Source organism: Prionailurus viverrinus, chromosome C1, assembly GCF_022837055.1.
Source record: "Prionailurus viverrinus isolate Anna chromosome C1, UM_Priviv_1.0, whole genome shotgun sequence".
Taxonomy (NCBI): Eukaryota; Metazoa; Chordata; class Mammalia; order Carnivora; family Felidae; genus Prionailurus; species Prionailurus viverrinus.
The window spans coordinates 53,534,682-53,559,798 of record NC_062568.1 but is presented as its reverse complement, the minus strand read 5'-3'; the positions used below and the strand labels follow the sequence as shown (position 1 = coordinate 53,559,798).

Below are 25,117 nucleotides of genomic sequence, written 5' to 3'. Positions count from 1 at the left end.
GCGTCTGACTCTTCATTTTGGCTCAGGTCATGATCTCACAACTTGCAGGTTTGAGCCCGTGGACATACCAGGGTCCACACTGACAGTCCAGAGCCTGCTTGGCATTTTCTCTCTCTCTCTCTCTCTCTCTCTCTCTCTCTCTCTCTCTCTCCCTCTCTCCCTCCCTCCCTCCCTCCCTCCCTCCCCCTCTCCCCCCCCCACCCTTCCCACATGCCTTCTCTCTCAAAGTAAGTAAATATATTAAAAAAAAGTTTTACTTTTTCAAACATAATATTTATATATATGTGTGTATGTATATATATGCAGGTACACACACACACACATATATATAAATATTTTCCAAATTTCATCAAAATTAGAGTAACTGTATTTTACACATGGTTTCACTTTCAGTCTGAACCTTCAGATTAAGGTACAACAGCATAGGCCAATCTGCTTGTATATCTTGATGTATCTGACAAAGTCTACCACTAGACCATTATGTTTTAAAAGGTCACATTTATTACATCAATATTTCCCTTCCATTTTTAAAAGCTATATTCCCAAACTATAAATGTCTTACAGCCAGAAACCACTGTACTTTGTATCTTTAACATCACCACACTGGGGCTGATACATAGAAGATGTTCAAAAAAGATGTATTTGAAGAACTATACAATTTCCTATTAATGTTTCTGTTCAGTACGAATAATCACTGAACTAAACTTAGTTGATTTAATTCAATCCAAACGCAAATAAGTTTTGACATTTTAGTTAGCTTGTATTTAGTTAGCCTTAAAATGGGTAATACTTTTTGTCCAAAAAAATTTTGCAGTATAGAAAATACTTCGGGGAGCCTGGCTGGCTCATTTGGTAAAGCAGGTGACTCCTGATCTTGGGACCATGAATTCCCAAGTCCCATGATGGGCTTAGAGTTTACTTAAAAAAAAGAAAAGAAAATACTTCAAGGATTAACTATTGTTACTATCATTTATAAAATCTTCGGAGAATTAGGACTTTCATATGGGGGCCCTTTACTATAGAGGATTCCCTAGTCAGATAAGTTTAGGAGGCTCTGAGTTAAAATTTAAAAATTTAATGGAAGTCTTCAGTGTGCTTTATATGCAGTAATGCACTGTAGCTCCAAAAGGACATTTCCAACTTTGCTGAACCTCCAATTTATGTATGTATGTATTTATTTACTAAACACTATCAATAATATGATAGGACACTAGCATCCTGAGGATACTATCTAGAAGCATCTGTTGAAGTCAGTAATACTTGAGAGATAATCGCAAAATAAAGAACCACTTTTGCATAAAAGCTTAAAGTCTCTTACCTTTCTAGCTGGTGGGCCATGAGCTTTATTTGCTCTGCTGCCAGGAATCCTTCAGCTCTAATTAAGTAAGCAGTACTTCTCAAGTTTCCATCTATGTATCCCTAGGGCAAAGGAGAGGCAGAAAAGAGTGAACCCCTTACTCTGTGATACCTAAGGAAACAGACGCATGCAGTTAAACTCCAATACAAAAAATGTTAAGTATTTACTTTATATTTTAAAATGTATGTAAAGTTGGCCTTCTGTTCCATTTTTTTCTGATATAAAAATTAAGGTTCCCTTCAAAAGTTTCAGTGCTCCAGGAAGGTGTTTATCCTATGGTCTCCTGTAACTCCCAGCAAAATGCCACCTATCCAGAGGCATAACAGTTTCAAGGATGGAAGTACAGCAACGGAGTCTTGGTGAAAGGGGAACAATGAAGCTTTTTACCACAACAGAAGGGAGAGGTAGTTATAGATGATAGGTGAAATGGCAGTGCTGAATCTGCTGAATCTTAGAGTGGAGACGAAAAGTTTCTCCTGTGTCAGTGCTGCAACATAACATCAATGGGACCCAGTTCATATGCTTTTCATTTGATAACAGCTTGATTTTTTTTATACCTGTATCAGTTGGATTAGGTTCAGCTATGAGTGACAGAAAACTCAAAATTAGCAATGGCTTAAATGATTCAGAAGTTTTTTTCTCTCACACAAAAGCACAAGCAGTCTGGAACCATGATCATTAGGAACCCAGGCTCCTTCTATTTTGTTGTTTTGCCATCCTCAACATGTGGTGTCCACTTCATGGTTTAAAATAACTGCTTAAGGTCTAACCGTAACATCTGCTGATCAGATAGCAGGAAGGAGAATGAGATGAGCAACAGCCTCCCTTAAGGAAACTTTCCAACAACTCACAGGAAACTTCTATTTACATTCCATATGCCAGAACTTAAGTCACACGGTTATACCTGAGAAATACATTCTTTATTTTGCCATATGCTCAGTTAAAAACTGGAGCATCTATAATAAAGAAAAAGAAGGAAATGAATATTGGTCAACATTTAGGCGTCACTCTCTCATTCTAAAACATAAGATGGTTGAATACCTTGTAGAGATGCCTTAGTAGTCCACTGAAGGGAGCTTTCGAAAGCAGAAAGTCCTGCCAGTGGACAAGGAGCAAGACGAGTGTTCGTGAGAATGTCTCTAAATATGCAAGGCCAATCTGTAGGTGACAAACAAGAGAAAAATCTGAATAACAGAAGAACAATGTAAGAGCAAAGAAACAGCCTAAACAGTTGTGGGTTGGGAGGATAAACTCACATAAGCAGTCCACAAAACTCAGAAATGGTAACACAGGGCCATTATGTAAGTAATGGAGTGCTCAAGCTGAGTCCGGCCGCGTAAGATCCTGGCATTAGGAAAAGGCAGTATATCCCTGAAACAAAATGTTAAAAGGGAAAGTAGACTTCCCTCTACCATTATTTGAGAACCAAGCTCTCATTATTAGGCTGTGTATGAACTTGGGAGATGTCCCTATTGCACAGAGTGATGATAAGAAGGGTTGCACTTTACCACGAGTAAGGTTGGCTGAAACAGTCTTCATGTTCAAAACTTTGAAATGAGAATATCAGAAACCAGAAAGACTCTCATTTCAAAGCTGGCAACAAAATTCTGTTTTAGACAGAATGTCCCTTAAAGGTAAAGGGACCTGAACAGGCTATTTAGCTATACAAATGTAAAATAGGGACCATAAATGGAGCAGCAATTCAAAGGACAAATGGCTTTGTGTAAAGGTTCACATTTTCTAGGTAGAGAGAAATTTCTGCAAATTGTTTCTTTCAGGGAAATGTTTATTTTTAAAAGCAGGGCCTCAGATTTTCCTATGGAGTGTTTGTATTCTTATTTTAGCAGTTGCTCACAAAAGACCAGAAACTAACACCCTAGAAAACAGCAAGATGGACTTCTGGTCTTCAAGTAAAAGGCAACAAGATTAAGCTAACAAGCTGTACCTGGCTTATACACCTTATGATTTATGCAAGCAATGTTAAGATTACCATCCAGACTTTGGAAGACATTAAACATAATGTTTGGGGGGGGCTTTTTTGGTAGCCTGAAACACATAGATGCCATCCAGACTTCAGAAGACATTGAACATAATGTCTGGGGGGCTTTTTTGGTAGCTTGAAACACATAGATGTAAGGAACCTCTCTTTTACCACTGCTCCCTATCCTAGCTACTGTATATATATTTCTTATACAGGCATACCTTGTTTTATTGAGTTTCACTTTATTGTGCTTTGCGGATGTTTTTTTACAAATTGAAAGTCTGTGGCAGCCTTCACTACATTGAACAATTCTATTGGTGCCATTTTTCCAACAGTATTTGCTCACTTCATGTTTCTGTGTCACATTTTGATCATTCTTGCAGTATTTCAAGCTTCTTCATTCTTATTATATCTGTTTTGGGGAGTTGTGATCAGCGATCTTTGATGTTACTATTGCGATTGTTTTAGGGAGCCATGGACTGCACCCATATAAGACAGCAAACTTCATTGATAAATGTTGTGTGCGTTCTTTTTTTTTTTTAAATATTTTTTTTCAACATTTATTTATTTTTGGGACAGAGAGAGACAGAGCATGAACGGGGGAGGGGCAGAGAGAGAGGGAGACACAGAATCGGAAACAGGCTCCAGGCTCCGAGCCATCAGCCCAGAGCCTGACGCGGGGCTCGAACTCACGGACCGCGAGATCGTGACCTGGCTGAAGTCGGATGCTTAACCGACTGTGCCACCCAGGCGCCCCAATAAATGTTGTGTGTGTTCTAATTGTTCCACCTACCAGCCCCTCCCCCATCTCTCTCCCTCTCCTCAGGCCTCCCTGTTCCCTGAAACACAATATTGAAATCAGGCCAATTACTAACCCTACAATGGCCTCTAAGTATTCAAGGGAAAGGACGAGGGGCACATCTCTCACACTGAACCAAAAGCTAGACACGATTAAGCTTGGTGACGAAGGCATGTCGAAAGCCAAGACAGGCCAAAAGCAAAGGCCTCTTGCACCAGGCAGATAACCAAGCTGTGAATACAAAGGTAAACTTGACGGAAATCAAAAGTGCTATTCTAGTGAACATACAAATGGTAAGTAAAACAGCTTTACAACTGATATGGAGAAAGTTTTAGTGGTCTGAATAGAAGATCAAACCAGCCACAACACTCCCATAAACTAAAACTTAGTCCAGAGAGAGGTGCCAAAACTGCAGAAGAAAAACTGGAAGCTAGCAGAGTTGGTTCATGAAGTTTAAGGGAAGAAGCTACCTTTATAACATAATAGTACAAGGTGAAGGGGAGCCTAGCTAGCTCAGTTGGTAGAACATACAACTCTTGATCTTGGGGTTGTGAGTTTGAGCCCCACACTGGGCACAGAGATTACTTAAAAATAATAATAAAAATTTAAAGTGCAAGGTGAGGCAGCAAGCACTAATATAGGAACTGCAGGGGCACCTGGGTGGTTCAGTCGGTTAAGCCTCCGACTTTGGCTCAGGTCATGATCTCACTGCTCGTGAGTTCGAGCCCTGCATCGGGCTCTGTGCTGACAGCCCAGAGCCTGGAGCCTGCTTCAGATTCTGTGTCTCCCTCTCTATGCCCCTCCCCTGCTCATGTTCTCTCTCTCTCTGTCTCTCAAATATAAAATAAAACATTAAAAAAAATTAAATTAATATAGGAACTGCAGCAAGTTATCCAGAAGACCCAGCTAAGATCATTAATGAAGGTGGCTACACTAAATAACAGATTTTCAATGTAGATTAAATAGCCTTAGATTGGAAGAAGATGCCATCTTGGACTTTTACAGCTAGAGAGGCATTCATACCTGATTTCAAGCTTCAAAGAACAAGATGACTCTCTTGTTAGGGGCTAACACAGCTGGTGACTTCAAGTTGAACCCAATGCTCATTGATCATTCAAAAAGATCTTAGGGCCCTTAAGAATTATGCTAAATCTACTCTGCCTTTGCTCTACAAATGGAACAACTAAGTCTGGATGACAGCAAATCTGTTTACAACATGCTTTAACTGAATATTTTAAGCCCACAGTTGAGACCTGCTACTCAGAAATAAAGATTCCTTTCAAAATCTTAGTGCTCACTGAAATGCACCTGACACCCAAAAGCTCTCATGGAGACGTGATTACTATTTTCATGCCTGCTAATAAACACATGTATTCTGCAGCCCATGGCCCAAGGAGTAATTCTGACTTTCAAATCTCATTATTTAAGAAATACCTTTTGTAAAACTGCAGCTGCTATAAATAGTGATTCCTCTGATGGATCTGGGCAAAGTAAACTGAAAACCTTCTAGTAGAGATTCACCATTCTAGATGCCATTAAAAGAATTTGAGATTCATGGGAAGAGGTCAAAATTCCAATATTAACAGGAGTTTGGAAGAAGTTTATTCAAATATTCATGGATGAGTTTGAGGGGTTCAAGACTTCAGTGGAGAAAGTTAACTACAGATGTGGTAGAAAGAGCAAGGGAACTAGAAGTGGGGCCGGAAGATGGGACTGAATTGCTGCAATCTCATGATAAAACCTGAACAAATGAAGTGTTTCTTATGCATGAACAAAGAAAATGGTTTCTTGTGATGGAATCTACTCCTGGTAAAGATGCTATGAAGATTTTGAAATGACAGCAAGGAATTCAGAATATTGAATTCCTTAATTGATGAAGCAGTGGTATGGCTTGAGAGGACTGACTCCAATTTTAAAAGTTCTACTGTGGGTACATTTCATTGTCTTATTTAAAGAAATTGTCAGAGCCACCCCACCTTCAGCAACCACCACTCTGGCCAGTGAACAGCCATCATGGACAAAATCCTTTATCAGCAAAAAGATTACAACTTGCTGAAAGCTCAGATGATGGTTAGCATTATTTTTTTAGCGATAGTCTTTTCATTTTTTGAGAAAAATAACGTGCACACGCAAACGAGCAGGGAAGCGGCAGAGAGAAAGTGAGAATTTTTTAATGTTTTATTTATTGAGAGAGACAGACAGACAGACACAGAATCCTAAGCTAGTTCCAGGCTCCGAGCTGTCAGCACAGAGCACAACACGGGGCTTGAACTCAGGAACGGTGAAATCATGACCTGAGCCAAAGTTGGTTAACCGACTGAGCCTCCCAGGTGGCCTGAGGGAGAAATTTAAGCGGGCTCCGCACCTAGCTCAGAGCCCAATGCGAGGCTCTATTTCATGACCATGAGATTATGACCTGAGCTGAAATCAAGTGTCAGACACTTAACTGAGCCACCCAGGAGTCCCAAGGCATATACAGTTTATTTTTTTTAGACGTAATGCTAGCACAAGCTTAACAGACTACACAGCACAGTGAAGAAACATAAATTTTATATGCACCAGGAAACCAAGAAATTTCACTTGACCTGCTTTATTGTGGTAGTCTGGAACCAAACCTGCCATTATCTCTAAGGGATGCCTGCATTTGGATATAATTAACCTGTGGGTAGGGGGTATGGTCTCTGCTGAAGGAGGCAAATACTGCTAGTGGTTAAGTATTCTGGAAGGCAGATATTGTCAAACAACAGGGCTCAAAAAGTAGATATTCGTGTGAGAAAGGAGTAATTCTCTCTTGACATGGACTCAGAAGAGTCTAACATATTTAAGGGCAACTGGATAGCAGAGAGAATCCTGAGTAGTAGGCTTCTGGCCTGGTGGCAGAATAGGAGCTAGCCAGTGTTCATACAGGCGTATGTATTACTGAAGGTACACTAATGCTTTCCAAGTGACATCTGAACAGGATAAGTTTTAAGAAAATTTCCATATCTTTTACTTCTCTACATTTGCTTTACCAGAATGATCTGCCTAGTTTCCCTAAATCCTTATTCTTCCACAGTTCCAAAGAAACCCATACCAAATCTTATTACCACGCGTTGCCCCAGGCTGTAAAAACCTCCAAGGAATAAAACAAGGGGATTATTTAAAATAAGAGTGGTTTAAAGCCTCCCTTAATCCAGGCACCATTAAACCTCAGGCTTGCATCTTCGTCTAAGTACTTCTGTTAAAGCAAAGCATTGCTTTTAAGAATGGTGTTCTGCCCTGTGTTTAGGACATGTTCTGAATTCATATATATTGTTTAGTGTGACGACAGGAACAATGAAAACTTTGTATTTAGACTGATTCTTCCATTCACAAAATATTGTTAAAAAATGAACTGTCCTGAGAGAGCTCCGTGAAAAGAGGAAATCAATAAGAAACTTAGAAAAGTTCAATTTATATTTATTGCAGAGAAGTAGGATACGGTGATCAATACTTTAAAACATTAAAATTCACTGGATTCAAATAAAATCACGTTGGAGAAGTGGAAGTTAAATAAAAGTTCCATAAGAAAGAGGAATAATGAAAACTTCTATTAAAAGTGAATTATAGGTTTTTAAAAACCAATGATAACCTCAAATGACTACTGAAATTACTTATAAGAGCCAGAAATTTTTCCCCCCAACTATTTAAACTTACAATGAAAAATGATAGGATTCAGCTTAGAAACAAGAAAAAAAGGTGCAAGGGTTCAAAATTTACCAAATTTCTTTTCAGAAGCATAGGAGTGTAGTAGGTAGAATGGTACCCCAAAGATGTACACACCCAAATCCCTAGAAACTATGAATAGGTTATATTACATAGCAAAATGGACTCTGAAGATATAAAAAGGTTACAGATCCTATAACAGGAAGATTATCCTGAGTTATCCAGATGTCCCAATCTAATCACAGGAGCCCTTAACAACAGAAAACTTTTCTCTCTGGAGTCTGAGAGATTCAGCAGCAGCATAAATCACAGAAATTAGAAGCATGAGAGAGACCTGACCTGCCTTTACTGGAGGGAGCCGAAATGAAAGGCTTCCAGCTTCTGAGAGCAAATACCAGCCCTGGTTGTCAGTCCGCAAGGAAAGAGAGACCTCCCCAGTCCTACAACTGTGTTCGGCCAACCCAGGAGCGGATTTTCCCTAGACATTAAAATGGAATGCAGCTCAGTCAACATATTTTGGCTTTATAAGATCCTAAACTGAGGACCTAGGGGAGCCCACCTGGACTTCTGACCTACAAAACCTGTGAGATAATCTGTGTTGTTTTAAGATGCAAAGTATGTGGTAATTTGTAATGCAGGAATAGAAAATTAACAGAGCAAAAATGTTAACGTACCCAGGAAGACAGGCTTGTGTCACAAGTCTTCAAGAGCAGCAACACCTTACACAGTTTTCTCTGTGCTGTAATTTCCTTCTTAAATCTTGGTCAAGAGCCACAAAAGGCAAAAAAGTGATCTTAGAGCAATCCTGGGTCCTCGGAACAGCACTATGGTCATAACAAAAAAACCTATGAGTTTAAAAATCTGTAACTATGAGCTAGTAGGACTTTATTCCTTTCAAGATTAAAGTATCTTTGAGTTTTATATTAGGAAAAATTTTAATGGCATGATTTTACTATGATCCTCTTCAATAGGAAATAATACACCAGTTTTAGGGTGGTCAAAAAGCATAAAGGATAATAACATATGTAAAATATATAGTATAGTGCGTGGCACTTCCATGGTATCTATTAAGTTTATTAGAAGCTTTATAGTATTTGACTTTAAGTGTACATTTTCCTGAGGCACTTGGCTGGCTCAGTCAGTAGAGCATGTGACTCTGGACCTCAGGATCATGAGTTCAGGCCCCACACTGGGCCTAGAGCTTACTTAAAAAAGATTTATACGTACATTTTCCTAATGCTTTAATCAATCCTGTTCTTACTACCATCTTTAAAGTCCGAAACTGAGAATTACATGTTTAATACTTAAACAAAGGTTTTTAATCTTTAACCCATGAATTTGATGTTATCCCATAAGGTTATCTGGTACATAATGTTTAGTTCATCTATGTAAGGAAATCAAATGCCTCAGAAGTGATAAAAATAGAATTTAATGAGGGAAAGCAGCTTTTTGAGGAAAGCAGTTTTTAATTTTGCCCCACTCACAGAGACACAACAGATAATCTTCACACATATCACCAATTCCCAAGAGTATACTAATGTTTTGATGAAATTCCTCAAAGTTGATGGTACACATAATGAGCGCCTCAGACTTTTCCCAGTATTGTATTCACCAAAGTACTGAGTATGTGAATATTGAGATCAGCCCAATATATCAGAATCTTCTGTAATAAAAATAGCAGTTTTTAAGTTAAACTTCATTTTTTAAGGGAGTATTGATTATTCCCAGACCTGTAATCTCTAGGTGATTTAAGGTAAGCAAGTTCTTGTCTTATAGCTTAAAACTACAACAGTACATTAGAAATACATGTAAGAACTTACATAGTAATGGTTACGAATGTGAATGGTGCTAATGCAAGATTTTATTAATAACATAATTTTAGATTTGGTAATCTATTATAATGTCCATAGCATTATTTTTCTCAAGGTAAACGTATAGAACGTCCTTATCTATTATTGTTTTATTTCTTAAAAACTTATCTTTTATAAAAGTTAAAAAAAAATAGAAATTCACAGCTCACCAAGAATTACAATAATTCCTAGTCATCACTGCTATTAAGAGTATATCGATATTAATTTCCCATTATGAAGAGGGCACAAATAAGATACGGTATAGTATTTTTAACTTTTTTTTAAAGTTTATATATTTTGAGAGAGAGAGAGAGAGAGAGCACACACACAAGGAAGCAGGGGAGAGGGAGAGACGGGGGGAGAGGAAGAGATGGGGGGAGAGGAAGAGACGGGGGCAGAGGAAGAGACGGGGGGAGAGGAAGAGACAGGGGGAGAGGAAGAGACAGGGGGAGAGGAAGAGACAGAGGGAGAGAGAGAATCCCAAGCAGGCTCAGTACTGTCAGCACAGAGCCTGACATGGGGCTGGAACTCACGAAATATGAGATCGTGACCTGAGCCGAAACCAGGAGTCAGATGTTTAACTGACTAGACACCCAGGCACCCTGATAGGGTATAGATTCTGTACAATTCCCAATACAATACTAGTAAGCTCACCTCTCACTTCTCTCAAAGTATGTCAAAATTCAAGTTAAGTGAAAGAGATACTACCACAGGAATAACCCTCCATCCGACATATGTCAATAATCATTAAAACCTTCCTTACAAGTGATAAAAACATAGTGACTCTTAACAGTGTGGCTGAGAAGTGATGGTACAATTACACTGAGTAATCGTTAAAGAATTCAAAAAACCTGAAGACATACAGATGGCCAACAGACACATGAAAAGATGCTCACCATTTATCATCAGAAAAATGCAAATCAAAACTGCAATGAGATTATCACCTCACACCTGTCACAATGGATAAACTCAACACCACGGTGAGGATGTGGAGAAAAAGGAACACTCGTGCACTGTTGGTGAATGCAAACTGGTGCAGCCACTGTGAAAAAGTGTGGAAGTTCCTCAAAAATCTAAAAACAGAACTACCTTATGATCCAGCAACTGCACTATTGGTTATTTACCCAAATACAACAACACTAATTCAAAGGGATACATGCACCCCTATGTTTACAGCAGCATTATTTATAATGGAAGCAGCCCAAGTGTCCCTTGATAAAAGAATGGATACGAAGATGTGCAGTGTTGTGTGTGTGCGTGTGTGTGTGTGTGATGGAATATTACTCGACCATAAAAAAGAATGAAATCTTGCCATTTGCAATGACATGGATGGAACTAGGGAATATTATGCTAAGTGAAACAGAGAAGGATAAATACCACATGATTTCACTTGTATGTGGAATTGAAGAAACAAAACAAGGGGAAAAAATTGACAAATCAAGAAACAGACTCTTAATTATAGAGAAAAAACTGATTACCAGAAGGGAGAGGGTAGGTGGATGGATTAAATGGGTGATGTGGATCAAGGAGTGCTTGTCATGAGCACAGGGTTATGGAAATGCTGAATCACTATATTGTACACCTGAAACTAACACTATATGTTAACCAGAATTAAAATAACTTTCAAATTAAAAAGAGATCATTATAAATGTGGTATTTTATTTAATCATTAGCTCTTCCACTATGAAGAGAAAAGAATAAAAGGTCTCACCAAAATGTTTTTAGTGGAATTAGTAGAATAGAAAATGGTAATTAGATTTTATGGAAATGATACTACCACTGTTTTATCATCTCAAAATATGAGGATGCTATCGACTTGGGGAGAAGGGATGTATATGAAACAAAAAGTATATGAAATACTCTCTCACATGGATTTTTGAAAATTCTAATGTAATAAGCTGCACCACAAATTATAAGTTCCTACGGAAAACTCAACTTTATTGCCAAAGCTATCAAACAGATGGTTGAAATCCTGCTTTCAAGTTACATCACACATTCCTGGAGGGGGTATGGTAGATTATTATTATTTCTGAATGTACTTTAACAGTAATAATTACCACACCATTTACTAAGTATTCGTTAGTTCCTGACACTGGTTTAAGCATCACATATACATTATTTGAACAAGGCTATAAATTATTACCTTTAAAAATAAGGACAAGGAAGCACAGAGAGTTTATATTATTTGCTGACGGTGATACAGACGGTAAGTTGGAAGACTCATGACAGTCTCTGGCTCCTAATAATCATGCTAAAATGTTGATTATATACTTACTATATACCAGAAGATGATATTGAGGAAACAAAAACTCAGTCAATTTGGCTATAACATACATATTCTTTATTTCAAGGGTTACCTATATGGAAATAAATGTTATTATGAATTTTAATAACTCATAAATGTATAGGTCAGAAAGTAGCTCTTATATTAAAACCAGCATAAAACACCCAACATGTAAACCATTAAAAATACATCGAATGTAAGGATTATTGTTACTATACCATTAAATGTTTCAGTTAATTTTTAGGAGAAAGTCAGTGAAATGACAGAAAAAAATGAAATATACAGTATCTGTCCCAGCACACAGATCACTGGCAGATAAATAACTACAGACTGAAATGGTCTCCTAAATAAAACTACTAAATAATGCAAGTTATTCCCAGAATTAGTAATAATTCCTAATTAAGCAATCCTACTTTATTAATAAGCATAACTCCAAAGTTGATAAAATCATGATAAAGTCTGTGAACTCATATTCTCATGACAGTGTAAATGTGCTCAACTCTTTGGGGAGGCAAACATTTGGCAATATAGAAATATTTATATCCTCTGGCCTAGTAATTTTATTTGAGATTAGTACCGTATGGAAAACAATTCAAAATAAGAAAAAAAGATAAATGCATAGAGATGCTCAATTCAGTGTTAAAACAGAAACTGAAAACAACTATTTTCCTGTTGGGCATTTAAAATTGAGGGGCGCCTGGGTGGCGCAGTCGGTTAAGCGTCCGACTTCAGCCAGGTCACGATCTCGCGGTCCGTGAGTTCGAGGCCCGCGTCAGGCTCTGGGCTGATGGCTCAGAGCCTGGAGCCTCTTTCCGATTCTGTGTCTCCCTCTCTCTCTGCCCCTCCCCCGTTCATGCTCTGTCTCTCTCTGTCCCAAAAATAAATAAACGTTGAAAAAAAAAAATAAAATAAAATTGAGTAAATGTAGAGGTGCTTGGGTGGCTCAGTTGGTTAACTGTCCAACTCTTGATTTTGGCTCAGGTCATGATCTCACGGTTCGTGAGTGAGATCAAGCCCTGTGACCCACCGGCTCTGCACTGACAGCATGGAGCCTCCTTAGGATTCTCTCTCCCTCTCTCTCCCCTCCTCCTGCTTGTGCATGCATACACAAGCTCTCTCTCTCAAAATAAATCAACTTAAAAAAATTAAAGAAATAAAACTGAGGAAATGTTAATATTCATTTGGTAAACTATCAGGTAACCATTATATATTACAAAGGTTAGACAGTATGGGAAAATGCTAAAGTTAGAAAAGTAAAACATAACTGTAAAATTCTGTTAAAACTACAATGTATGCAGAAATTAGAAGGCAACAAAAGTAATGAAAAGTTATTTATCAGTAGGACACTTGTAATTGATTTTTAGTAACACTATTTTAACTGTTCAATAAATAGAAAAAAAACACACTAGCCCACATAACAAGAATTAGAAAAATCAAAGCTATAAAATTGGAATGACAAAGGTTTAGATCCAGGTAGGCAAACTAAAGAACATTTAGGGAATTTGTAAATTAAGGGAGTATTATAAAGATAATGATATACAGGACTAGCCAAATAATCAAAATACTCTTGGTATTTTGCCCACTGGCTTTTTGCCAATTTTAATCATTCCCACCCTTTCTCTTTCCCTAGTAATCTTGTTGAGAATCTCTGTGATAATAAGCTACTACTACCACTGGGAGTGTTTCTATTCTTTGGGTATTAAGACAGGAAAAAAATGGGAATCACTATCTTTGTTAAGATACAGAATGCAGACATGAATGCCTAAGTCTAGCCTGGAGAGCATTCTACTTACATCCCTTCTTGTTACAAAAAAAATGTTTTTATTTTTTTATATTATTTTTAAAGTTTTTTAATGTTTACTTATTTTGACAGAGAGAGGGCAAGCAGGGAAGGAGGAGGGAGAGAGAGAGAGAGAGAGAATATCTCAACCAGGTTCCATGCTGCCAGCACAGAGTCCAATGCAGAGCTCGAACACACTAACCATGAGATCATGACCTGAGCAGTTGGATGCTTAACCGACTGAGCCACCTAGGTGCCCACAAAAAATGTTTTTAATCACTGTACTACCACTGTCAAAATTTTGCCAAGAAGAAAAAGCATCACTTAAATGAATATACAAGTTTCAAAATTGTTAAAAAAAGAATAAATGAAAATAGTACATATACATATATCTGTAATTAATATAATACATAACACATTCATAGTAATATATTTAAAATAATTCCAATTATTGTTGGCCTTAAAGATCCACAAACTTCCTTATATTTTTTTGAAATTATATTTTACTCTTTTTCTTGAGCTTATATATTTACTTCTTTTCTTGAGCTTAAGAAACAGAGCAAAAGAAATGTTTTGTGGGTTTTCCCTTGGACGTAAATAGGTGAATACTACTACTAATACCCCTCATTAAGAATTACATTAGGAGAACATGCAGCAGTTTAGTTACGTTCTTAGTCTCATGGAATAGGTGTGAGTATAGGATAAACACAGAAATACTAAGTTAAACTACTGACTGTAACAAGGCAGATTTGTTGTTTTTCTATAGTACATTTTAATTACAGTGAATTGCTTAACAAACACTTAATGTATTGACTTTTACAAGGATCAGTTGACTATCCAATTGTTATTCGATGGGTTATTATTATTTTTTTTTAAGTTTATTTTGAGAGAGACAGAGACAGTGTGAGTGGGGGAGGGGCAGAGAGAAAGGGAGAGAGTGAGAATCCCACACAGGCTATGTGCTACCAGCGCAGAGTCCCATTCGGGGCTTGAACTCATGAAACTCAGAGATCATGACCTGAGCTGAAACCAAGAGTTCCATGCTTAACCAACTGAGGGACCCAGGTGCCCCATATTCAGTGTTTTGTTTTTTTTCTAAGTTTGTTTATTTTTGAGAGAGAGAGAGAGAGAGAGAGAGCAAGCAAGCACACAAGTGGGGGAGGGGCAGAGAGAGGGAGACACAGAATCCTAAGCAGGCTCTAGGCTCTGAGCTGTCAGCACAGAGCGCCCACGGGGCTCTAACTCCCAAACCTCAAGATCATGACCTGAGCCGAAGTTAGACGCTCAACGGACTGAGCCACCCAGGTGCCCCTCAGTGGGTTTTTAAAAGACAGACTATTATTTGCTCAAGATGACACAGGTAAGATCTACACATTTGCTCTAACATGATCTAACAATTTCATTAATCGGCAGAGAACATATAAATCATTAAACCCAACTTTTTCAAAACACAAAAATTTAGGTAGGCAAAATGTTCATTATTTATTGAGACTTCATACTAGTTGATGTATAGCCTATTATTTTTAAAAATGATATTCAGAAAGCTTTCAAATCCTGACTACCAAGAAAAAGCATTCCTCCAAATTATTTGTTAAAGAGCTGACATAACAACCTTACTTTGTGCTGTTATTTTAATTTTTAAATATGAAACAAATACTCTCAAGTAAATACAGGAATTTCTGGTTTACATATATAATAGATTATGGTATAGTCCCCAAAGATGAAATAAACATTCTAATATGGTTATTTTAAAAAGAACTTCGAGGAAACGCAATCAGGTCGACAGAAGGCATGGGCACCTTAGAAACACACACACACACAGTTCCTGAAAGCTACTTCTGAACTGACAAACACCTACATTCTAAATTACCACAATGCATTTTAAATAATTCAAAACTTAATGGCAGTAATCCTCTCAAAGCAAGATTAAACATGTTTTAGGAAAGCAGCATAGAGACCACCATAAATTTGTAAGATTCTTACAAATTACAAGGACTAGAATTTCTGTTACTTAATTATCGGTGACCTTGAAGATCCAAGAACATCCTTAACTCTATTTTGTGATCTGCAGAAGGGCATCTCTATTTTTTTTTTTCAACGTTTATTTATTTTTGGGACAGAGAGAGACAGAGCATGAACGGGGGAGGGGCAGAGAGAGAGGGAGACACAGAATCAGAAACAGGCTCCAGGCTCAGCCATCAGCCCAGAGCCTGACGCGGGGCCCGAACTCACGGACCGCGAGATCGTGACCTGGCTGAAGTCGGACGCTTAACCGACTGCGCCACCCAGGCGCCCCTCTATTTTTTAACATAACTTTACAATGGTGTTCCTGAAGTTTTGAGGAGTGTTGACAGTGTATTCCTCAAGTCAGTGTAAAACATTTAATTACAAGGTGTAATTGCTACCGTATTGGTCTTTCAGGTCACTTAACCCTGTAGGGTTGACTTTTAAACAAGCTTATCACCTTCGTAATTTTGGCACACTAGACTAAGTAAGGTTACACGCTATTTAAAAATTACGCCTAGAAAGGCTATTACTGACAATGTCAGTGGTTTCTTCAAATAGGACAAAAAGTGCACTCAAAGGAACAGTTTTTGTTTTGATTTCAAGTATGTCTATTAAACTTACACATTGTTACTGTTTCCATAATTTAAAATTCCTAAGAAATCACAACTTTCACATTATAATTTAGGGATTAGTCAATATGCCTAAAGTCCATCAGGTGTACTGCCTTTTACTCCATCATATTCACAGTAGTTTTGCTCTTGGCCTCAACCAGTTTTAAGCTCCCGATTAAGCAAAGGCAATTTTACACTACCTAAGGACACAAAAATAGTACCCAGCTCCTCCGCCCTCTCCCTCCTCTAGCGTCGGTTCAACGAGCTAACACAGAAAACACTCACTCACTCCCTCTCCCCCTCTCTCGGCCCTGGCCCCTAGGGCATCACTAAAAAGCACAGGTTACTTCCCTACGGAGGTTCTGCAGTCCAAGCAGGGAGGTTAAAAATGGGGGAAAATACCAGAATCAATCTGCACCCACATCTCAGCCCCGCCCCACCAGGAAAAAGGGGGGTGGCGAGAGTGTGAGGGGGCAGAAAGGACAGAAAATGCCCAGACTTCCAGCTCACAGGTTCTCCATACCATTTGTTCCATCATGTTCCACCAAAGGCAGAGACCCTGACCCTATTTTCAGCGGCGCCTCCCGATCCTCCTCCCCGCCACCATCACATACACACGGTGCCCAACGACTGAGTCTTGGGTGGGGAGACCAGAGCCGGCCCTCTCCCCGCTAATCCAAGACTAAAGGGGGTCTCCTTGCGCCCCCGGCGGACCCGACCTGCAGCCCAGGGACCTCTGAACTAACCAGAGAAGGGGAAGATAAATCGGGGGGAGGGGTCTAACAGGAGCCGTTATTCCTTTTTCCTCTTCGTTAGGAAAGCGCGCGAGCGGGGAGGGGCCGGAACAACGAACGCCAGTTACCTAACGGTCCCGCCCGGCCGGTCGGGCTCCTGAAGCCGAAGCCGCGCGGGCCGCTGAGGTGGCAGAACAGCCACAGTCGCCCCGAGGGCTAGGCACCGAGGCAGGAGCGCCGGAGGTGATGGGAAGCGGGGGGTGGGGACTACGGTGAGCGACGTCGCCATGTTAGTGCCTTCTTTCTCCGTATCCCTACAGTTTCCAGTCCTTCGGCCTTCCCCCATCACTACTCACCTTTCCAGGTCACTAGTTCATGCTTCCTTCGGTCGCCACCGAGGCCCGAGCTCAGCGGTGTTTACAAACTACCCCTGGAGGAAAGGGCTGAACCGCACTTTAAAGGCCACGGGCTCCCACAGGCTTCCGTCCTCTCTCGCGAGATCGGACTGACACCCCTTCCCTTCTCCCCGCCCCACTCCCGGCATCCCCCCTTTCTTCTCGGCGCCCCTCCCCTCCACCGCACACGCCCCTTCTTGCCTTCTATCTGAGGGAGCGCCTCCGGGTCAGGTGATTTCGTCCGCTTAAAGGAGAAGGGGGCGGGACTTCAGGAGGGCGGGGACGGAGGGGGTGGGAACCAAAGAACACTCGGTAGCGGGTGATTGGACAAAGTGCCCGAAGGGCGGGAAGCAGGCCTGGAGGGGGCGGGATCGGAGAGCCAAAAGAGAGGAGTCTCCGTAACCTGTGCGGAAGCCTGTGATTGGCGGCTGGCTGCAGACTCGCACGGGCGTGGGGCGCTGGAGCAGGTGGATGTTGGGGTCGAGTGAAGGGTTTGACGGTGTGCGGAGAAGTAAGGTGAACTCTGGAAAAGGCTGCGAGTGGCGGGAGAGAAAGCGCGATGAGTCCTCTGAGCTCCGCCACGGGAGCCCGCTATTTTTGTCGCTGTCACTTCCCGGCCCTGGGTAGGAAGGCAGGCAGAACGTTAGAGAGGCGCGCACCTAAACCCATTTCGCTGCTACTCTGAAGTCTGAGAGAGGGTGTCTCCGTTAAGCTGGGGTTTGGAAGAGGCGGAGTTTGCCTCAAAGTATCCCCAAGGCCCAAAGCGGGAAAGCAAGATAAGTCCGTTTTGAAAGCAAGAGGAAAAAAAAAGCCTGTACTTTGGATGGCGTTTGGTCGAATTTTACTAAACTATAACTGAAGCTGATTCTTCTGGCTCCTAAACGCCTGGTACAGTGTAGGATGTTAGCATATAATTCTATCTAAATAACTTAGCAAAAGAAATACAGTGCCCTCCACTATATAACCGTAAGTTAAAACAGTGCACAGAATTGTTTATAAGAGAAAAATCGGGGGCGCCTGCGTGGGTCAGTTGATTAAGCGTCCGACTTCAGCTCGGGGTCATGATCTCCCGGTTGGTGAGTTTGAGCCCATGTTGGGCTCTGTGCTCACAGCTCAGAGCCTGGAGTCTTCTTCAGATTCTGTGTGTCTCTCTCTGCCCCTCTCCTGCTTGTGTGCGTGCTCTCTCTCTCTCTCTCAAAGAAAAAATAAACATTGAAAAATGTAAAAAAAAAAAAAAAGAAAGAAAGAAAGAAAGAAAAAATCTTCCATGCTGTGGTGTATTCTATTTTATCAATTTTACTGAGTAGTTACCGATTTTAAATATATCAACTTTAGGGACACCTGGGTGGCTCAGTCGGTTAAGCGTCAGACTTTATTTAGCTCAGGTCCTGATCTCACAGTTTGTGAGTTTGAGGCCCCACATGGGGCTCTCTGCTGTCAGTGCAGAGCCCGCTTTGGATCCTCTGTCTCCCTCTCTCTCTCCCCCTCCATCGCTAATGCTCTCCCTCTCTTTCTCTCTACCCCCTCCTTCAAAAATAAATAAACATTAAAAAATAAATATATCAACTTTATTATAAATAATTTCAAACCTTTAAAATATCAGCATCTGCTTATTAACATTTAGAGAGGACCAAAGGACACCAAATTGGAATATGGAATAGAAATGGCTCTCTACCCATAGCACTATCCTACCGCCCACTGGGTTGCTACAGTGACAAAGAAATGTCTGTCAAACTTTGAAAGAAGCTGTTTAAAAAAAGGGTGCTGGAGGAAGACAGTTTGATTCACATGAGGGACAAAAGAGACCATATTTACTGCCCTGCAACTGACACAGATACACTCCTAAAAACACAGAAAGAAGTATAGTGCTGAAAATATTTGTTTTCAAAAAAAATTTTTTTTTGAACAGCAGGCAAAAGTTTATTAGAGTATAAGATTAGAAAGAAAGAATAGTAGGAAAGCTCTCTTTACAGAGAGGGGACATTCGAAAGTGAATGCCCCTGAAAATATTTTTTTAATGTTGCTCTGTGATTCTCTATACAACTTAAATATTTCAATGTCAGGTGTGGGGATATTGATTGTTCAAGAAACATACACTGGCACAAGTTGAAAAGTATGATGAGGGGCTCCTGCAAAAACACCTGCATCAACTTTTTAAAAACGAGTTGTTTTTCAGTGCCTTGTTTTTTCATCTATTACGTGCTTTCTAGTCTATAACAAATTATGAGTAAAGCTTTGTGTTAATATAAAATGTACTCTCAAACATCCAAACCAAAGTGAAACTGAAATTATTGGAAAATTGTGCAGTATTGTATTTGAAAGTTACACTTGCAGTTCAATAATGGTATCTGACATAAAAATGAAATCCTGATGGCACTGAACCTTTTAACGGGTTTCTTTCTGGCCTATGGACATATATGTGAGCCAACTCACTCTTCTTTTGAAACTAATTTCATTATTCAAGAGACCAGAAAGAAGCCACTGTTTACCTTCTCAAGTTAAAATTAAAGTACTATCCCTATCTAGTAACAGTCACATTGTCCTAGTGTTAATGTAGTGTAGCACTCGTCACATCAGTTAAACCCCAGCAGCTCAGACTACTGAACATGAATATGATGATGGACAAAATGTGCAATTGACAAATGACGAATTGTTAGGTCAAGTATATGTTCACTACAATGGTGCTTCTCTCCATCTCTCAAAATGGCTAATAATGTCTAATGTGAGAAAAAGAACTATAAATGTTATGACATTTCAAAAGAACTTTGCGTCAATTAGAGTAGCGTTTTAAAAACAATTATTTCCATTCACATATCAAAAATTCGAAATTCTTTTCTCTGGTTTTGATTCATTTTCAATTGGCAGTAGGTTTGGTTTTAAATTTCTCCTCCTCATCCAGTCTGTTGTCAAGTAATTATCTACATAATGCACTAGAGGAACATGTTAATTTAAAACTTTTTTTTAATGTTTATTTTTTGAGAGAGACAGACAGAGCACGAGCGGGGGAGGGGAAGAGAGAGAGGGAGACACAGAATCCGAAGTAGGCTCCAGACTCTGAGCTGTCAGCACAGAGCCTGACGCGGGGCTCAAACCCACGAACTGTGAGATCATGACCAGAGCTGAAGTCAGATGCTCAACCCCTGAGCCACCCAGGCGCCCTATGGAACATGTTATTTTAAAGAAAGTCTTTCTGGGGCGCCTGGGTGACTCAGTTGGTTAAGCATCCGACTTTGGCTCAGGTCATGATCTCGCAGTCCGTGAGTTCGAGCCCCGCGCCGGGCTCTGTGCTGACAGCTCAGAGCCTGGATCCTGTTTCGGATTCTGTGTCTTCCTCTCTCTCTGACCCTCCCCCATTCATGCTGTCTCTCCCTGTCTCAAAAATAAATAAACGTTAAAAAAAAATTAAAAAAAAAAAAGAAAGTCTTTCAGGAGTCCTCATAGACAAGAATATTTAGTAATACAAATAGTACTCTGCTCTGTTGGAGAATGCAGTTTTAGCTACTTTTCTTTTTTAAAAAAGTAAACTTAAGGTGCGAAAAAATAAAGCAGCTCACAGGAAGAAAACAGGTGGAAAAGATGCAAATCTGTTCCATATGCATGTTGGCAACCTTCTAGTTAGAAAGTGTCTTACTTTAGGGGCACCTGGTGGCGCAGTCGGTTAAGCGTCCGACTTCGGCCAGGTCACGATCTCGCGTTCTGTGAGTTCGAGCCCCGCGTCAGGCTCTGGGCTGATGGCCTGGAGCCTGTTTCCGATTCTGTGTCTCCCTCTCTCTCCGCCCCTCCCCCGTTCATGCTCTGTCTCTCTCTGTCCCAAAAATAAATAAACGTTGAAAAAAAAAATTAAAAAAAAAGAAAGTGTCTTACTTTAATCTGCATATTTGTAGCTCCACCACATTTCATGTAATACAGCTTTTCTACAAATGAAAAAAAACAATCAGCTTAGACAAAACGAATGTAGTTATGACTTTTAATTCTGATCCCGTGAACTTGGAAGTCTCACTATATCTTAATAAAATGCTTTGCTTTTCAGTTCTTTTTCTCATTGTCATTCCTCAAGCTCCCCTGACAGCCCGAAAATTCTCTACAATCTTCTCTTTTGCAAACGCAGGAAGTCTGTTCTGGACCCCTTCTTCACCTGTCTTATCATTCCAAACATGCATCTACCCAACTTACTCCTAAGAGAGTTGGTAAGGACCTGGTAAACCTCCTTTAAGAACCCAGCATGACTTCTGAGTAAAATTGGTATCCCTTAAATACAAGAGGCTATTTGAAGAAAACTACTTCTATTGTAGAAATGCCCATTATTAAATACTGCAAGAAATAACGGGGGCCTCTCAATGCTCTCAAAACCTTCCAAATGCCCAGAATGTGGTATTTCTGCCTTGTTCAGAAGACGTGGTTGTTAATCCATTAATCTGTTGTTATTCTTAAAAATTCAACTAAAACCCTGCTCAAGTAGTATATAAATATACTAACATAGAAATATACAGATCTGTATATATGAAAAATAAGGTGAAAAGGAAGATTCAATTCATAAGGACATAGTTTCTGTTTGTAGCTAAACAAAACATAGCATATTCCAGGACGTCCCTTATGTCTGTCTTGAACTCAGAGAAAAAGCCTCTGTGTTTTCACAGGTGTCCTCAAGATATAGCCCGGTACAGAAAGATGAGACGAGGACACCGTGACCCTAGACATTTTGGTTGATTCTTTTGGTAGCTTCTATCTCCAGACGGATCTTCTTTCCCTCCCTCTGACAACCCAGGGCTTTCCTGCACATCCTCGAAATTGCCTATGCTATAGTTAACCTTGCAGCATCTGTTCTCATAATGGAAATATCCATTCAGAACATTTCAAGTACAGGTTGGGGGGGGGGGTCATTGTCCACTTCCCACCCTCAATGTCTCACAAGAATTTGTAATTAATTGTGTGTGGCATTGTGAAGAAAAAAAAAAATTAGAGGGCTGTCTTTATCTTCAAATCATACTTTAGCTTATGCCAGCCTCAATGAGATCAGCCCAAAGACAGAGAATGGAATTTAAGGCCCTTGTTTCCATCCTTCATATCAATGCCTCCTCCCACCTCTCTTCTCATCCCACTCACTAGAAAGAAGGCTTGTCTGGGAATGCAAGCTGGTGCAGTCACTCTGGAAAACAGTATGGAAGTTCCTCAAAAAACTAAAAATAGAACTACCCTACGACCCAGCAATTGCACTACTAGGTATTTATCCAAGGGATACAGGTGTGCTGCTTCGAAGGGACACATGCACCCCCATGTTTAGAGCAGCACTATCAACAATAGCCAAAGTACGGAAAGAGCCCAAATGTCCATCGATGGATGAATGGATAAAGAAGATGTGGTCTATATATACAATGGAGTATTACTCGGCAATCAAAAAGGATGAAATCTTGCCATTTGCAACTACGTGGATGGAACTGGAGGGGATTATGCTAAGTGAAATTAGAGAAAGACAAATATCATATGACTTCACTCACATGAGGACTTTAAGAGACAAAACAGATGAACATAAGGGAAAGGAAACAAAAATAATATAAAAACAGGGAGGGGGACAAAACATAAGAGACTCAAGTGTGGAGAACTGAGGGTTATGGGAGGGATTGTGGGAGCGGGGATGGGCTAAATGGGTAAGGGGCACTAAGGAATCTACTCCTGAAATCCTTGTTGCACTATATGCTAACTAATTTGGATGTAAATTTAAAAATAAATAAATAAAATTGAGTAGAAAAAGAAAAGAAAGAGGGCTTGTCATCGTTATATTCAGCTTTCCACACTATTAAGTTACCAATACAAGTAGATAGAACCACTCCTAGGATAAAGATTTTTTTTTTTTAAATTTTTTTTTTCAACATTTATTTATTTTGGGGACAGAGAGAGACAGAGCATGAACGGGGGAGGGGCAGAGAGAGAGGGAGACACAGAATTGGAAACAGGCTCCAGGCTCCGAGCCATCAGCCCAGAGCCGGACGCGGGGCTCGAACTCACGGACCGCGAGATCGTGACCTGGCTGAAGTCGGACGCTTAACCGACTGCGCCACCCAGGCGCCCCTAGGATAAAGATTTTTGTCTGCCATTCCAGTGTCTACCCTTGATGACTCGCCATAACTAGTCTGTCACCCTGAAGCCCACCTAGTACCAAAGCTATGAATTCCTTATGCCAGAGACCAGAAAGTCTTGGTCATATGGACCCTCCTAGGCCCTTAGATTAATACTTTGCTCTTTTCAGTAGCATTCTCACCTTGGACACAGCCTCTTAGGGTAACGATCAACCTAATGCTCTGTTTCTATATTTTATTACTCATAAAGCATCAATATTTATTGAGCATGAACATGCCAGACACTGTTCCTGGCCCTGCTGCTACAACTGTCAACAAGACAAAGCCCCTTAGGGAGATTTTCGTGGGGGAGGGGAGTCGCGGCACATACATAAACCGTGTGACCATTTACAGAATAGTAAGTGCTGTGGAGAAAATAAGGCAGGAACGTGATAACGTGCAGTATTATAAGCTTATTCTTTTTGTACAACTCCTGGGGTCTTGAGAGCTAAAGATGTTTTGGATATCTCTAGAGAGGTAGGTAAATACTTTGAACTGTCCTTTAGATAGAGGAAGTCTTGAGGGAATCATACTGAGCTGTCCAGCATCTGAGACACTGAGCCAAACTACATTAACCCTTGGACAAAGCAAACTCTGGGACTCTCATGTCAGAGGAGCAGATCCTGGAATCTCCATGGCTGGGAAATGCTGACTAAATGCTTTTGTTGAAAAGTAGCCACTGCCAACAACCATGGGTCCTCTTAGGAGTCTCTGCCAAGATCAGCAGTAGGATGCTAGCTCATGCTAATAGGAGAACAATCAAAAGCCCTTGGATTTACGAGTCCCCATTGATCTTAGGTCAATTCTTTTCAGTATTTAAGCTCCCTTGAAAAAAGAAGCTCTAAGTTACTAAACATCTAGGAGGAGATAGATTACTTGCATCATTTGAGAAAGCAGTGCAGATTCTTACTAGGAACATGGGCCAATTTTTAGAGATTATCAATAGATTGATAGCTGAAGGGAAGTGACCTAGGGATACAGGGTTACCTTCAACTTACAAAACTGATATTTCTATAAAGTTGTAAGTGAAAGGTCATATTGGAGCCTGTTTTCTCACTGACAGACCAGGCAGGGAGATTCAGTACCCTTCACTCCCTAACAACATGTTAACATAAATAACATGTTCTTTTTTTTGAAAAAGAACTATGCTTAAAAAAAAAAAGAAAAATAACTATAGTTTCCAAAGCAAAAATAGAAGAATGGCATTGTTTTCATTTTTGTAAATAATTAAGTCACACTTAATCTACTTCTGTATTTGATCTGTTGCAATATGTTGTTTTGGTTGAAGTGTTTAATGACAATCTAGCCTCACATAGCCGTGCAAACGGCAAAGGGAAGACCTTGTGAAACCCCTGAAAGAAAGGTTCTAGGGGCCCTCAGAAGTTTTCAGACCACACTTTGAGAATCACTGGATTAGCAGTACATTCCAGCAAGAAAGGGGTGGGGGTGGGGGGGAACTACCCAATTAATGAGTTGACAACTTTTTGAAAGATAAGGAGTCTGAGCTAAGGCATATGGGGGA

General features: G+C 40.0%; 1 protein-coding gene across 7 annotated transcripts in view; it reads right to left on the bottom strand.

Annotated features, from left to right (window-relative positions):
- ATF2 (activating transcription factor 2) overlaps positions 1–17,593 on the bottom strand; it is an 82,687-nt gene extending 65,094 nt beyond the window's left edge. For 4 of the 7 annotated variants that reach the window (XM_047869934.1, XM_047869938.1, XM_047869940.1 and 1 more), the window contains exons 1-3: positions 17,444–17,593; positions 2,399–2,515; positions 1,319–1,419 (exon numbers count right to left, since the gene is read on the bottom strand). The gene's annotated coding sequence lies outside the window, so the exon portion shown is untranslated. Of the gene's footprint in view, positions 1–1,318; positions 1,420–2,398; positions 2,516–8,495; positions 8,646–17,443 lie in introns of all 7 variants that reach the window. The other 3 variants (XM_047869936.1, XM_047869937.1, XM_047869935.1) reach the window with 3 other exon arrangements.
- Between the last annotated feature and the right edge of the window lie 7,524 nt (positions 17,594–25,117).